Source organism: Neofelis nebulosa, chromosome 3 (genome assembly GCF_028018385.1).
Source record: "Neofelis nebulosa isolate mNeoNeb1 chromosome 3, mNeoNeb1.pri, whole genome shotgun sequence".
NCBI lineage: Eukaryota > Metazoa > Chordata > Mammalia > Carnivora > Felidae > Neofelis > Neofelis nebulosa.
The window spans coordinates 205,762,419-205,777,669 of record NC_080784.1 but is presented as its reverse complement, the minus strand read 5'-3'; the positions used below and the strand labels follow the sequence as shown (position 1 = coordinate 205,777,669).

At 45.0% G+C, this 15,251-nt stretch overlaps 1 protein-coding gene across 9 annotated transcripts in view; it reads left to right on the top strand.

Annotated features, from left to right (window-relative positions):
• Window positions 1-242: 242 nt before the first annotated feature.
• FAM193A (family with sequence similarity 193 member A) overlaps window positions 243-15,251 on the top strand; it is a 165,602-nt gene continuing 150,593 nt past the window's right edge. For 8 of the 9 annotated variants that reach the window (XR_009258691.1, XR_009258694.1, XR_009258693.1 and 5 more), the window contains exon 1: window positions 2,010-2,168. The gene's annotated coding sequence lies outside the window, so the exon portion shown is untranslated. Of the gene's footprint in view, window positions 670-2,009; window positions 2,169-15,251 lie in introns of those variants that run through there. The other variant, XM_058719614.1, reaches the window with a different exon arrangement.

Sequence of the window (15,251 nt, the reverse complement as noted above, 5' to 3'; positions counted from 1 at the left end):
AAAAATCTCAATCTAGTGTCTATGTGCTATGATAAAGGAAAGCAAAGGGGCTGTGGGAGAAGGGAGTGTCTGACCCAGCCCCCGTGGGGTGGGGAGCAGCCCAAGACTTTGTTTACCTGGAGGAGTGTCAAAGGAGGTTGAGCAGGCGTCCCCCACCCACTCTCTCAAACACCACCATCAGGGCAGGGTCATCCAAAACCCTCTGGGAGGGGGGAGGGGCCTTTATTTTGCTGACAAGTAGAGTCCCTGAAGGGCTTTAAGCAGAGGGTTGATTTAGCTCATTCTGGTTGTGTCATGAAGAATGGGTCAGAGGATTTGAAGACGGTGACTGCAGCTGGCGCAAGGGTGAGGTTAGGCAAAGAGATGTGGGCAGGCCCAGAGCTAACGGTATCTCGGCCCTGTAACCACCCACAGAACCCGAGGGGGAAAGGATGTTTTTGGTGTCTCGGTGACTGTGATAAGTGGGGCGCTCAGGAATGCAGGGCCTAGGCAAAGGACCGCTCCTGTCCTAAGGGCAGAACTGTACCTGGGGCTTGCTGATGATGGGCAAGCGGCCCGGGGAGGAAGAGGGTCCAGGCGGAGAGCTTAGATTTCTGACCTGGGAGTCTGAGGCCCCGCGGGGCAGAGAGCACTGGAAGGCCTGGGACGTTCGGAGGCACGCCCTGCGAGGTGGGTGAACGCGAGGTCGCGAGAAACGTCGGGACCATCCGGGACCTTGCCCGGTCACTAGGCACCAGAGCCCCGGACGCGGGAGCAGGGAGAGGGCGAGCTCGGGAAGGGCGTCTGCAGGCCCTGGGGTCCTACGCTAACCGACAGGTGTGCCGGGCCGGGCCCTGGTACAGCCACGGCTGCTCTGCACAGGCTGCTCCATCTCCCAGGGCGGACCCCGACCCGAGGCGCCCGGGCTCTCGGGGCAGCAGCTCCGCGCACCGCTGGGCCAGGCGCCCTCCGGAACCCCACCCAAGCCCACGAGGCAGGTCGTTCTCATCCCCAGCGAGTCACCTGGGTTCTGGCTAGGGGACCGGCCCAAGGTCACAGAGCCAGAAAGTGGGGGAGGCGGACTCGCACCCAGAGCCGGACCAAGGTCACCGGGCCCCTCCCGGCGGGCCAGAGCCCGGTTCCCGGCCTGGTGCATCCCGGGGGCCGGGCCGGCCTGCGGCACCCGGGGGGCGGGGCGCAGGACGCCGGGGCGTATGCGTGCCTGTCAAAGAGGCGGAACTCCTCGTCTCCAACCCTGTAGTTCGTCCACCGCGGGCGACGGTGCCTCGCGCCGGCACGGCCCTTCCGTCCAACTACAACTCCCAGAAGGCCAAGCGACGCGGGCGTGACTGGGCTGTGCGTACAGCGACGGTGACGTCACCGGCGCAGGCGACTCCCCCCAGCCCCCGGCTCAGCCCCTCTCGGCGTCCGGGCGCTCGGCCGCGCGAGGCTTGACGGGAACCGTGGTCATCCCACCGTGTGTCCCCGGCGGCGACGCGGGCGCGCGAACTCCCACTCCCGGCGTGCCCTGCGCGCCGGCGCTCGTTAACGGCGGGAGGGGGCGGGCGAGGCAGAGGGGGAGCGGCGCTCGGGAGGGCGGAGTAAGGCGTGGGGGGGGGGGAGGGCGCCCACACCCCTCCCCCTCCCCGCCGCTCCTTCCCCCTCCCCCGACGTAAACTGGGATCCCTTTCCCCTTGTGTCCGCCATATTGGACTCTAACTCTGGTCAGCGGCGGCGCCGGGCCCGGTGGACTCGCTGTTCCTCCCGCCCAGCGGCCTCCCCGCAGCTCCCGCCCGCCCGGCCCTCCCCGCCCGGAGGCGACCCCGCGTAGCGCCCCCCCCCGCCCTCGGCCGGCCGGAGCGCCCCGCCGCCGCCTCAGCCTCCCCGCCTTCCCCGCCCTCCGCCGCCGCCCGCGGCCCCGCGCCCGCTCCGCGCCCTCTCCCCGCCCGCCCGCCATGAGCCCGGCCGACGCCAAGCGCGGGGCCAAGCGCCGGAAGAACAAGCGGGGCGGCGGCGGCGGCTCGGGCGGGGGCAACGGCGGTGCGGGCGGCGGCAAGGCCGGCCCGGCGGCGGCGCTGCGCGGCTCCCAGGCCGCGGGCCTGGCGGCCCCGGGCGGCGCGGCGGCGGCCAACGGGCCCCTCGGCGCGGGCGCGGGCGCGGGCGGCGCCGCCCCCGGAGGCTACTTCGAGGTAAGCGGCGGCGGGGGCGGGGGCGGGGTGGGCGGGCGGACGCGGGCGGCCCTCCCGCCGGGGGCCGGACTCCGCGCGGGTTAACGGGCGGGCCGGGGCCGGGGCCGCCGGCGGCTAGCGCGGTGACAGCCTTCCCGCGGGCTGCCCGCGCCAGGTGCCGGCATCTCCTGGGTGCGGCGCGCGGCGCTGCCTGTGCCTCTGCCCACCTGCGCGCCGCTGTCACGGACCCGGGGGTGGTGCCATCTCGCCCCGCGCGGAGCGCGTCCTTGAAATTGCTGGTGTGCAATTCCAGGAGAATTAGGAGTCAGGTGACGAGCGGGGCTTCCCTTCGTAGTTGGGAGTGCTTTCAAATGTTGTTTCACGGCGGCTGCCTTCTGCATCCCTTGCAAGTGATGACTGAGTAGTGCCTGCCTCGAAGTTTTCTTTTTCGGCTCCGATACGGTCGTTTGAGAGCCACCTGACAGTCTTCCGGAGCCCAGCTTTTTAAAAAAGTTTTAGGGGTCATTGGTGGTCTGGTTACTCAGACATATATTTAGCGTCTGAACTTAAGGAATTTGAAAAATGAGTTTTTTTCTCCCGTGTTGTTGATGAAAGCAGCAAGCACACAGTGCATGTACCCGTTGTGGATTGCTGCACCTTTGTTCCTCTGACATCGGTCACAACACTTCAGAAGACACGATGGTAGTAGGAGGGTGTGCACCTGACACGGTCATTTCCAGTCGTTCACTTGGCTACTGAAAGATAACGGACTTTGCGAAAGTCGCGTCTTTAGAACTGTTAAGTTCAGTTCTTTTAAAGACATTTGCAATTAAAAAAAAGCCTCATCAGGAGTATTTGTGTGCGAAATTACGAGGCAAAGTGTTTTATGCAAGATTCTAAATATTGTGTAGGAATGGTCTGTAGTGAGAGCAGATACATGATTGCACGTGGTATGGCTTTCTGATGCTTTTGCTATTAAGTGAACATACAGTATCGCATGTGTACTTTCAGTTTAAAGTATTTTCAGTGTTCTCCGTAGTGTAAAACGTGCGGTTGTGGGAGCTTTCTTTAGATGATGTTGTCACGTTTGTTTGGGATCCTGGATCATAGGCCTGGACTTCATTCTACAGAGGTTACCCTTTTCGAACACCCTGGAGAGCAACACAGGTGTAGTTGTTGGGGTCAAGGATGAAGTTTGGGCATTTGGATCTTTGAGCTGTAAATTAAGGGTAGTGTTTGCTGCTGCTGGGGAGGTAAGAGTAGGCCGTCTGCCTATGCAAATCCTTTACAAAAATGTTGATAATATTTGCTATAGCTTGGTGTAAAATATACCACTTCTACCCATTCAGTAAAAACAAGTTGGTGATACTATTGTTTCAGGTTTTAATAAATCCCATTTATTTTGCAATATTTAGCTAAAACAGTCTTCTTTTAGTTTATTATTCCAATCACATTACTCAAACTCATATATAACCATCTATCTAGTATGATTTTTGACAAGACTGCCTTACTGTTATACTTATGAGTCAAGGTTTTTGACCACGATCCCCTGTGAGAAATAAGATATATTAAGACCTGTAGTGCCTGCTTCCTCTTACACAACAGAAGTTTTACAAAGTGTTGTGTATATATATATATATTTAATGTTTTTATTTTTGAGAGAGAGAGAGAGAGAGAGAGAGAGCGCGCGCGAGAGCATGAGCATGAGCAGGGGAGGGGCAGAGACAGAGGGAGACACAGAATCCGAACCAGGCTCCAGGCTCTGAGCTGTCAGCACACAGCCTGATGTGGGGCTCGAATTCACAGACCGTGAGATCGTGACCTGAGCCAGGTCGGGTGCTCAACCGACTGAGCCACCCAGACGCCCCTACAAAATGATATTCTGATATTTTTTTGTCTTTTCTATTTCATTCCGTTTCATTAATAAAACGGTTGTAGTACACAGAATTACTTTACTGTGTTCTATTGATTTGTGACTTGTGCTCTGAGAAACATTCTCTGTAAAGTTGTATCTTTAGTTTTTTCATTCATATGTGGAATTTGAGAAACTTAGCATGAGACCATAGGGAAAGGGAAGGAAAAATAAGTTACAAACAGAGAGGGAGGCAAACATAAGAGACTCTTAAATACAGAGAACAAACTGAGGGTGGATGGGGGGGCAGGAGGGGAAGATGGGTGATGGGCACTGAGGGTGGATGGGGAAGGTGGGGGAGAGGGAAAATGGGAGATGGGCACTGAGGAGGGCACTTGTTGGTACGAGCACTGGGTGTTGTATGTAAGCCATGAATCATGGGACTCTACTCCCAAAGCCAAGACTACACTGTATACACTATATGTTAGCTAACTTGACAATGTTATTAAATAAAGTATCTTAAGTTTTAAAATTTCTTCACAAGTATTTTTGATAACAGTGCATGAAAGATACCCATGGTGGCAAAGCTGAAAGTGTTCTTGATAACTGATCACAAAAATTTTTACTGTAATTCTGAAGCCTCTGGATTGTCTCCCCATAGATGGTGAACTCTTTGGGGGAACCTTGTCTGGTGCAGAAGAGGCATTCAAAGAAGTGTTTGTCAACAAACAACAGAGAGTGGGTACTGGCCTTGCATTTCCAGAAGAAGCTTCTGATTGATTCCGGGGTTGCATCCTTTCCATTCTATGTAGGGTCACCAGGGCAGAAGGTATCTGAGAGAGGAGTAAGAGTGGAAGGACGGTCTGGATTCCCAGGAGGCGTCCTGTGTTCTGGGCACAGCACTGAGCATTAGCCGAGGACCACCTTCATCAGGGTAGCTGCTCAGGCACAGAGGGCCTTTGTGCATGTGGGTGGCTTCTACACAGAAGTAAGGGCTGAGGGGTAAGTACGAAGATACAGTGTAGCTTATAGAGTCTTTGGCTGCAAAACTTGAGTATACAAACTTGATAGGCTCTGTGCCCTCAAGCAAGCTGTCAAACCTCAGGCTGCTTCAGTGTTCTAAGTGATCTGGCACCTAACTTTAGGGTTATTGTACGAATTAAATAAATAAACAGTGCCTGGTGGCACGCACTGTTACGTATGTACACAGTCATTATTTTCCAGGAGGCTGGGCTGGACTTTATTAAGGACTTTGCCACAGGATGCTATCGATCAAGCTTTTTCCGCTTGTGGAATGGGAACACAGTATGCTGTCAAGAACAGTGGGCATGGCTGGGTCTTGGATAAGCCCCGTTCTAATAGCCTCATTTGGTGGTCTGCTCTGATGCAACAATCAAGGGTTGGCCCTGAAATGAAAAGTTGGTGGTGAAGGGTATCATGAATATATCTTATTGTTTTGCATTTCTATTTTAAAATATAATTTTCATAATGTTCATGGTGTATTGAGTGAATAAGGAAGCTTATAAAACAGAAAACGTTTGTAGCTCATTAATAATTTAAAAACATATTTATTTATTTTTGAGAGAGAGAGAGAGAGAGAGAGAGCGCGTGAGCAGGGGAGGGGCAGAGAGAGAGAGAGAGAGGGAGAGAGAGAGAGAGAGACAGAATCCGAAGCAGGCTCCAGGCTCTGAGCTGTCAGCACAGAGCCCAACAAGGGGCTCAAACTCACAGACCGTGATATTGATCATGATCTGAGCTGAAGTCAGAGGCTTAACCGACTGAGCCTCCCAGGTGCCCCTCATCAATAATTTTTAAAGATTCTATTTTTCTTGAATGTTTGTTTATTTTTGAGAGAGAGAGAGAGAGAGCTCAAGTGGGGCAGGGGCAGAGAGAAGAGGGCAGAAGATCCAACAGCAGCCCGATGCTGGGCTCCAACTAAGGACCTGCGAGATCATGACTTGAGCCACCCAGGTGCGCCAGAGATTCCATTTTTAAGTAATCTCTACACACAGTGTGGGGCTTGAACTCAAAACCCCGCGATCAAGAGGCTCATGCTCTACTAACTGAGCCAGCCAGGCTCCCCACAATAGAAAACATTTGTAGCATGAACCCATATTTGTAAAATATCTGTGTGTATATAGTTGCATAGGAGAGTCTGATACGATATGCGTCAAAATATTTTGTGGTTGGGGCGCCTGGGTGGCTCAGTTGGTTAAGCTTCTGACTCTTGAACTCAGCTGAGGTCTTGATCTCACGTTTTGTGAGTTCAAGCCCCGTTTTGGGTTCCACATGTAGCCTACTTGAAAAAAAAAATTTGGGGTGGAAATTCTGATGGCTTTCTTTTTTCCTTTTTGCACATTCCTCAAACTTTAAGACTTTTCTACAGTGAGTATTACTTACGGAGCAAAAAGATGAATAGTACTTTACAACCTGATATTACCAGCATTTTTTCTTTTTGAAATAAAACTGATCTTGGCTTTTTCACCTTTTAACAATTAAACATTTAGGTATTATATACAAAATAAAAATATTTACACAATCACAGTTCTGTTTTCTGAATGGGTGTGCAAAATTCAGTCATGCCCATGTTATTTGCAAAACGCAGAATTCCTCTATTATGGAAATTGACCCAGTCACTGGCTATTGGAATATCAACTTACACATAGTTTACACTCATGGAGGACTCAAAAGGGAATTTAGAGCTGTTTTTGTAATGCTGTTAGAGATTTGTAAAAGGAAGCCATTTGGCGGTAGGGATCAAAGTACATTTCCAAACTGTGATATTAAAGTTTTAAAGTCAGGGGGCACCTGGGTGGCTCAGTCGGTTAAGCGTTCTACTCTTGATTTCTGCTCGGTTCATGATCTCACAGCTCTGGGGTTAAGCCCCCCATAGGACTCTGCTCTGAGTGTGGAGCCTGCTTGGGATTCTCTCTCTCCCTCTCTCTTTGCTCCTCTCATGTTCTCTCTCTTTCTCTCCCTCTCTCTGTTTAAATGAATGAATGAATGAAGTTTTAAAGTCAGAGAAACCTGTTGTAGTATAGGGAGCATTTGTAATAACATAAATCCTTTTCAGCAAGGAAAAGTGGCAAGAAGGAGATACTATTAATAATGTTTAAAGGCCATCCTACAGCACATTCATACATAGTTAGATGGTATGATTATGAATCTCGAGGCACATTGGGGTGTGTTGCAGGCATTGCTGCCGTGATGAAATGAAGTTCAGTCATAACTTTCTCCCTAGTTCACATTTGCCTTAGTGACCTGAGGGAGTATGTCAAATAAAGATCTAGAACCTTATGTGCTTTAACTAAGATTAACAATTTGGTGCAGCTGCAAGGAGCACCTGTGTGATTGAGTATTTTATGCATGTGCACACCCATGTAACCAGTATACCAAGATATAGAATATAGATATAGAATATTCCCTGTACCCTAAAATGCTTCCTTGTTCCCCTTTGCAGTCATCCCACCACTGTTCTGCATTTGGGCTGTATTTGAATTTCTTGTGAAAGCGCTCTGCCAGTGCTCTTTGGCTCAACGTTGAGGTGCACCTGTGTTGTTGACATAGCAACTCAATTTTTTTAAATTTTTTTAAATATATTTTTAAATGTTTATTTATTTTGGTAGAGGGAGAGCACAAGCAGGGGGTGGTGCAGAGAGAGAGAGAGAGAGAGAGAGAGAGAGAGAGAGAGAATCCCAAGCAGGCTCTGCACTGTCAGCTCAGAGCCCTAATGTGGGGCTTGAACTCAAAGACTGTGAGATCATGACCTGAGCCTAAATCAAGAGTTGGATCCTTAATCAGTTGAGCCACCCAGGTGCCCCATCATCATTCTTTTTCATGGCATACATCTTTTTCCATTGTGTAACTATACCACAGATTATCCATTCTAATATTGATGGATATTCAGGTTATTTTATTTTATTTACTTTTTTTTTTTTTTTTAAATAGGCTCCATACATAACGCGGGGTTTGAACTAACGACCCTGAGATTAAGAGTCGTGTGCTCTACCAGCTGACCCAGCCAGGCATCCCAAAGTTATTTTGTTTTATAGCTGATAAGCACATTCCTGTACACGTCTTTTGGTGGACGTGAGTACTCATTTCAGTCGAATATCTGTCCATATATATCGGAGTGGAGTTGCTAAGTTTATGTGGTTTGACTTTAGTAGATATTGCCAGGCAGTTTTGCTAAGTGGTTTTATTGTATGCTAATTGAAAAATTAACATGTAGTAAAATTGATATTTTAAAATGTACAGGATTTTGGATTATATAGACACATCTATATAGATTAGTATAACCACTACCACTGTTAGGATACAGAACACTTTCTTGGCCCACAAAAGCTCTCTTGTGCAATCCCTGTGAGATCATACTCTCTTCCACCCCCTAAACTCTTGGCAGCTAGTACTTTGTTACTATGATTTTATCTGTTGGAGGAGTCATATAAATGGAATCATATAGGATGTAACTTTTTGAGGCTAGTTTATTTCACTCAGCATAATCACTTTGAGATTCATCCCAGTTGCATATACCAGTAATAGATTGTTCCTTTTTACTGCTGAGTAGTATTCCATTGTATGGATATACCACAGTTTATTCATTTTCCCGATGGTGGACATCGAGGTTCTTCCCAGGTTTTGGTGAAAATGAATATAGCTTCTACAAAAACATTTGTGTACAGGTTTTTGTGTGGATTAAATTTTCATTTTTCTATAGTAGATACTAAGAAGTGGGAGCTGGGTCATATGGTAACATTGTAAGAAACTGCCAGACTAGTTTTCAGAGCGGCCATACCTTTTTGACTCTTCACCAGCAATGTCGAGAGTTCCAGTGACTCTGCATCCTTGCTAGCGCTGCTTGTCCCTAGTGTTTATCTTAACCATTGTAATAGGTGTGGTTTCAATTTGCATTTCCCTGATGACTACTGATATTGAACACTTTTCATGTATTTGTTTGCCATTCTTGTATCCTCTTGGGTGAAGTGTTTATTCAAGACTTTGGCTATTTTTAATTGGGTTGTTTATTTTCTTGCTTTTGAGTTTTGAGAGTTGTTTATAATTCTGGATAGGAGTGTTGTCGAATATGCAATTTGCAAACATTTTCTTACAGTCTATAGCTTTTTTTTCTTTTTTTGCAAAGAAAAAAATTTAATTTTGATGAAGTTCAGCTTACCAGATTTTTCTTTTATGAATCCTACTTTAAAAAAAAAATTTTTTTTTTAATGTTTATTTATTTTTGAGACAGAGAGAGACAGAGCATGAACGGGGGAGGGGCAGAGAGAGAGGGAGACACAGAATCGGAAGCAGGCTCCAGGTTCCGAGCCATCAGCCCAGAGCCCGACGCGGGGCTTGAACTCACGGACCGCGAGATCGTGACCTGAGCCGAAGTCGGATGCTCAACCGACTGAGCCACCCAGGCGCCCCTATGAATCCTACTTTTTGCTGTCATATCTGTAAACTCTTTGTTTTACGAAACTTCAGGTTATAAAGATTTTTTTTTCCCTATGCTTTCTCCTAAAAGTTTCATAGCTTTACATTTAGATCTGTGATTCATTTTGAGTTAGTTTATCTATATCTATATCTATATATATCTATATGTACATATGAACTATTCATATCTATCTATATATATTCATATTTTTTTTCATATGGATATTCGGTTGTTCCAAACCCATTTGTTGAAAGGATATCCTTTCTCCACTGAATTGGCTTTTCACCTTTGTGAGAAATCAGTTGACCTTATTTGAGTGTGGGTTATTTCTGTACTCTCCGTTCTGTTCCATTGATTTGTGGATCTGTTTCATTGCCTATACCATGTCTTAATTACTGCAGGTCTTAAAATTGAGCAAGGTGATTTCTCCAGCTTAAAAAAAAAATCTTTTAATGTTTATTTCTGAGACAGAGAGAGAGCATAAGCTGGGGAGGGGTAGAGAGAGAGGGACACACAGAATCAGAAGCAGGCTCCAGGCTCTGAGCTGTCAGCACTGAGCCCAGTGCGGGCCTCAAACTCACAAACTGGGGGATCATGACCTGAGCCACCGAGGCGCCCCTGATTTCTCCAACTTTAAAGAAAAAAATATTTTGGCTATTTAGTTGTTTTGCTTTTCCATATATTTTAGAATAAGCTTGCCTATCTTTACGAATAATTCTTCTGGGATTTGAATAGAATAGTCTTAAATCTATAGATCAATTTGGTGGAAAATTGACACATTTACTATGTTGTTTTCCAATCCATGAACATAGTATGCATCTCTATTTGATCATTTTTGATTTCTTTTTTTTTTTTTTTTTTTAATGGAGATATAATTGACCTATAATTCATGTTTGGTTTCTTTCATTGGTGTTTTGTAGTTTTCAGCAGATGGATTCTGTACATGTTTTCCTAGATTTATACATAAATATTTAATTTTTTTCAACGTCTGTAAATGGTGTTTTTAAAAAAACTTCAGTTTCATTTATTCATTGCTAGTATATAGAAATGTAATTAAATTTTGTGTGTTTATCTTCTATCCTTTGATCTTGCTAAAATCATATTCTGGGAGTTTTTGGTGGATTCATTAGTATTTTCTGTGTAGAAAGTCATCGTGTCTGAGTAGTGTTGTTTTTTTTTTTTTTTTCCTTTGTTTTCTGTTATGTATGCCTTTTCTTTCTTTTTCGTTCTTCATTGCACTGGCTAGGACTTTTAGTACAATTTCCTTGTTCCTGATTTTAGGGTGAAAGCATTCAGTATTTCACCATAAAGTATGATGTCTGCTGTAGACTTTTGTAGATGCCCATTATTAGGTTGAGGAGTTTTGTTAATAGGTGTTGAATTTTGCCAAATGCTTTTTTGAATCAAATTGATATGATCATGTACTTCTCTTCTTTAGACAGCTAATGTGGTAGATCACATTATTGACTTTTTTTTTTTTTTTGACATTATTGACTTTTAAATATTGACTCAGCTTTGCATTCCTGGAATAAACCCTTCTTGGTCATGGTAAATTAATCTTTTTTGGTTGTGGGATTCACTTTAATATCTTGTTGAGTGTCATTGCATTTGTTGTTATGAAATCTATGTCAATAGTTTTCTTATATATTGTTCTTGCCTGGTTTTGGTGTTAGTATAATGTTGACCTGATAAAATAACTTAGGACTTGTTCTTTTCTCTCTATTGTAGTGTGTGCTTTTCAAAGAAAGGGCTCATTTCATCTAAGTGGTTGAATTTATGTGTGTAGAGTTGTCAGTAGTATTCCTTTATGTTTGTTTTTTAAGGTTTTATTTAAGTTTATTTATTTATCTTGAGAGACAGCTTGTGCTGCATGCATGGATGTGGGGAGGAGCAGAAGAGAGTAGAGAGCTGAAATCAAGAGTTGGACACTTACTGAGCCATCCAGGCACTCCTTGATTTTAGTTTGTAAGTGATCTCTACACCAGTGTGGGAGTTGAGCTCATGATCCCAAGATCAACAGTTGCACGCTGCACCGACTGACAGTCGGGTGCTCCTATAGCATTCCTTTATTATCCTTTTAATATGTCTGTGAGGGTCTGCAGTGATGTTCCCTTTTTCATTCTTGATATTGAGTATCCTTCCTTTTTTTCCTGCCAGTCTTGCTAGAGATTCTTCAAGTGTTTCATCTTTTTGAAGAACCAGCTCTTTGATTTTTCCCCCCTGTTTTTCTGTTTTTGATTTTGAATTTTTTTGACTCTGCTTTTGGGCTTACTTCGATTTTACTTTTTCTAATTCCTTAAGCTACAAGCTTAGATTATTGATTTGAGGCCATTCTTCTTTTCTCTAATATATGTATTTAGTGCTGTAAATTTCCCTGTAAGCCATGCTTTTGCTGTAACCTCCTCGACTCACAGGTTATTTAGAAGTATGTTTAATTTCCTGTTATCGTTCTGTTACTGAGTTCTAGTCTCATTCTAGTATGGTCAGAAAACATGCTTTGTATGATTGTAATTTTTTTTTTTTTTAAGTTTATTCCTTTTGAGAGAGAGACAGCGTGACCACATGTGGGGAAGGGGCAGAGAGAGGGAGAGAGAGAGGCTCTGTAGCCATGGGTCTCGAACCCATGACCTGTGAGATCACAACCTGAGCCGAAGTTGGACACTCAACCGGCTGAGCCACCCAGGCACCCCTGTATGATTTTAATTCTTAAGAAATTTTAAGGTTGTATGGTCTGTCTTGGTGAATACTACTTATGGGTATAAAACATATATTCTGCTATTATTGAGTGGAGTGTTCTCTGAATGTTATTTAGATCCAGGTGGTGATGATTTTTTGAATTCTTTTATATTCTTGCTCATTTTTTGTTTGATGCTAACATAGCCACTCTAGCTTTCTTTTCATTGATATTTGCATGGTATATTTTTCTATTTCTTTACTTTCAACCTCCCATATAATTATGTTTGAAGTGTGTTTCTTCATAGACAGTTACTTGATTAATTTCCATTCATTATGTATGTTTTTACTTCATAATATGTATGTGAAATATACTTATTAACTCTTATTAACCTGAGGCCTTTGTTCCTGGGCCTAATTGCTGGGCCTAATTGCTAGTTGAATATCTATTTGGTGCTAGTATAGGTTTCTTATGTCATTGTATAGCTTTCTTTATTGGACTCTTTTTTTTTTTAATCTTTATTTATTTTTGAGAGAGAGAGCATGAGCAGGGAGGGGCAGAGAGAGAGAGAGAGAGAGAGAGAGAGAGAAGGAGACACAGAATCCAAAGAGGGCTCCAGGCTCCAAACTGTCAGCACAGAGCCCAACGTGGAGCTCGAACTCATGAGCTGTGAGATTATGACCTGAGCTGAAGTTAAATTTTTTTTTTTTTTTTAATTTTTTTTCAACGTTTTTTATTTATTTTTGGGACAGAGAGAGACAGAGCATGAACGGGGGAGGGGCAGAGAGAGAGGGAGACACAGAATCGGAAACAGGCTCCAGGCTCCGAGCCATCAGCCCAGAGCCTGACGCGGGGCTCGAACTCACAGACCGCGAGATCGTGACCTGGCTGAAGTCGGACGCTTAACCGACTGCGCCACCCAGGCGCCCCTGAAGTTAAATTTTTTAAAACAATTTATTTATTTTTGAGAGAGAGAGCATGAGCAGGGAGGGGCAGAGAGAGAGAGAGAGAGAGAGAGAGAGAGAGAAGGAGACACAGAATCTAAAGCAGGCTGCCGGCTCTGAGCAAGCTGTCAGCACAGAGCCTGATGTAGGGCTTGAACCCACAAACTGTGAGATCATTACCTGAGCCAAAGTCAGATGCTCAACTGACCGAGCCACCCAGGCGCCCCAGCCTGAGCCAAAGTGAGATGTTTAACTGACTGAGCCACCCAGGTCTCCTTTATTGGACTCCTGTTGACCCTATAGGCTTTCTGAACTCATTGGCTGGAACACACTGGCATGGAGACACAAGCTGTCTTTAGAGGGACTGTGATCAGTATGAGTTGCGATCAAATAATTTGTATCTCATGGACCTACAAAGTATTTATTTTTTTTTTACCGTAGAAATCAACTTTAGTTTGTAAACTGTCTTAGAGTAATTCCAATAATATATATGGCATTGGCTTATCCCATTTCCTGTGGAAATTGATTTTTCCTTTTTAAGATTTTTAAATAATCTCTGCAGCCAATGTGGGGCTTGAACTTATAACCCCAAGGTCAAGAGTCATGTGCTGTACCAGTTAAGCCAGCCAGGCACCCTGACATTTTTCTCTTAAATATTTTGAGTACAGTATAAGTTACATCTTGAAACCGAATGAGAAGTTGGGGAATTTAACTTCTTTTGGCCCAGGATGTTTTTAATGACCTTTTTATTTTAGGGGCACCTGGGTGGCCCTCATGGTTCATGAGATTGAGCCCCGAATTGGGCTCTGTGCTGACAAGGCAGAGTCTGCTTCACATTCTCTCTCTCTTTCTCTCTGCCCTGCCACTGCTCGTGTGTGCATGCACACACACGCTCTCTCTCAAAATAAATAAATAAACATAAAAAAACCCCATTTTTTAAAAATTTTATTTTAGAATAATTTTAGACTTACAGAAAAGTTGCCAAGTTAGTATAGAGAGTTCCCATATTCCCTTCAGTCAATTTTTTCTAATGTTGACATCTTATGTAACCTTGGTGTATTTGTCAAAACCAAGAAATTGGTTATCTATCTATCTATCTATTTATTTATTTATTTATTTATTTATTTTTGAGAGACAGAAATGGGTAGGAGAGGGGCAGAGAGAGAGAGGGAGACACAGAATCTGAAGCAGGGTCCAGGCTTGGAGCTGTCAGCACAGATCTCTATGCGGGGCTTGAACTCACAAACTGGGAGATCATGACCTGAGCCAAAGTCGGACCCTTAACCGACTGAGCCACCCAGGTGCCCCGTTTTAAAAAAATTTTTAACATTTATTTACATTTGAAAGAAAGAGACAGAGACAGTACGCGAGCAGGGCAAGGGCAGAGAGATGGAGACAAAATCTGAAGCAGGCTCCAGGCTCTGAGCTGTCAGCACAGAGCCCGACGTGAGCCTTGAACTCATGAGCTGTGAGATCATGACCTGGGCCGAAGTCGGATGCTCAATTGACTGAGCCACCCAGGCGCCCTATAAAGTTGGTACAATATTACTGACCACAGACTTTATTTTCATTTCACCAATTTTTCCACATATACTCTGTTTCTATTCCAGGACCCAGTTCAGGACATCATCTTGCATTTAGTGGCCCAGAATTTTAATTTTGATTATTTTTAGCTGCCTCATCTATGGGATGGGAAGGTTAATTTTTATTTTTATGAAGGAAGGCCTACAAAAAGCTGAATAATACTTATGCTTAAAGTATGATAGTAATTTTATATTAATGCCAAAATTCAGTGAAATTGTTAAGTAGTCGTTTGCTGCAATCTGATTCTTTCTTTTTCTAATTCTCTTCATTCTTCTGTTAATGCTTGGTAATTACTCCACTGTTGAAAGTAGCCCAGCAATGTAGACATTCCCCCCAAGTTCTCGTTGAGAGGTTAGTCCCTTCTTTAGAGGCCAGTGAACGAAGGTGAGGACTTGCCCCTGCGGGTGCATCCCTGGGTGACGGTCAGTACAGCTTAGAGAAGAGAGTCGCCAGCCCCTTGCCAAAGCTGTTTGGTTTCTTTGGATAAAGAAATCCCATAAATGAATTCTTGACCGTGCTTATAATATTGCTGTTGCTTTCTGTTTTTAGAAGAATAAAAAACAGCATCCCTTATTAACTGGCTTAAATTGCAGCTACTGTCAACATTCTCCCTTCTTTT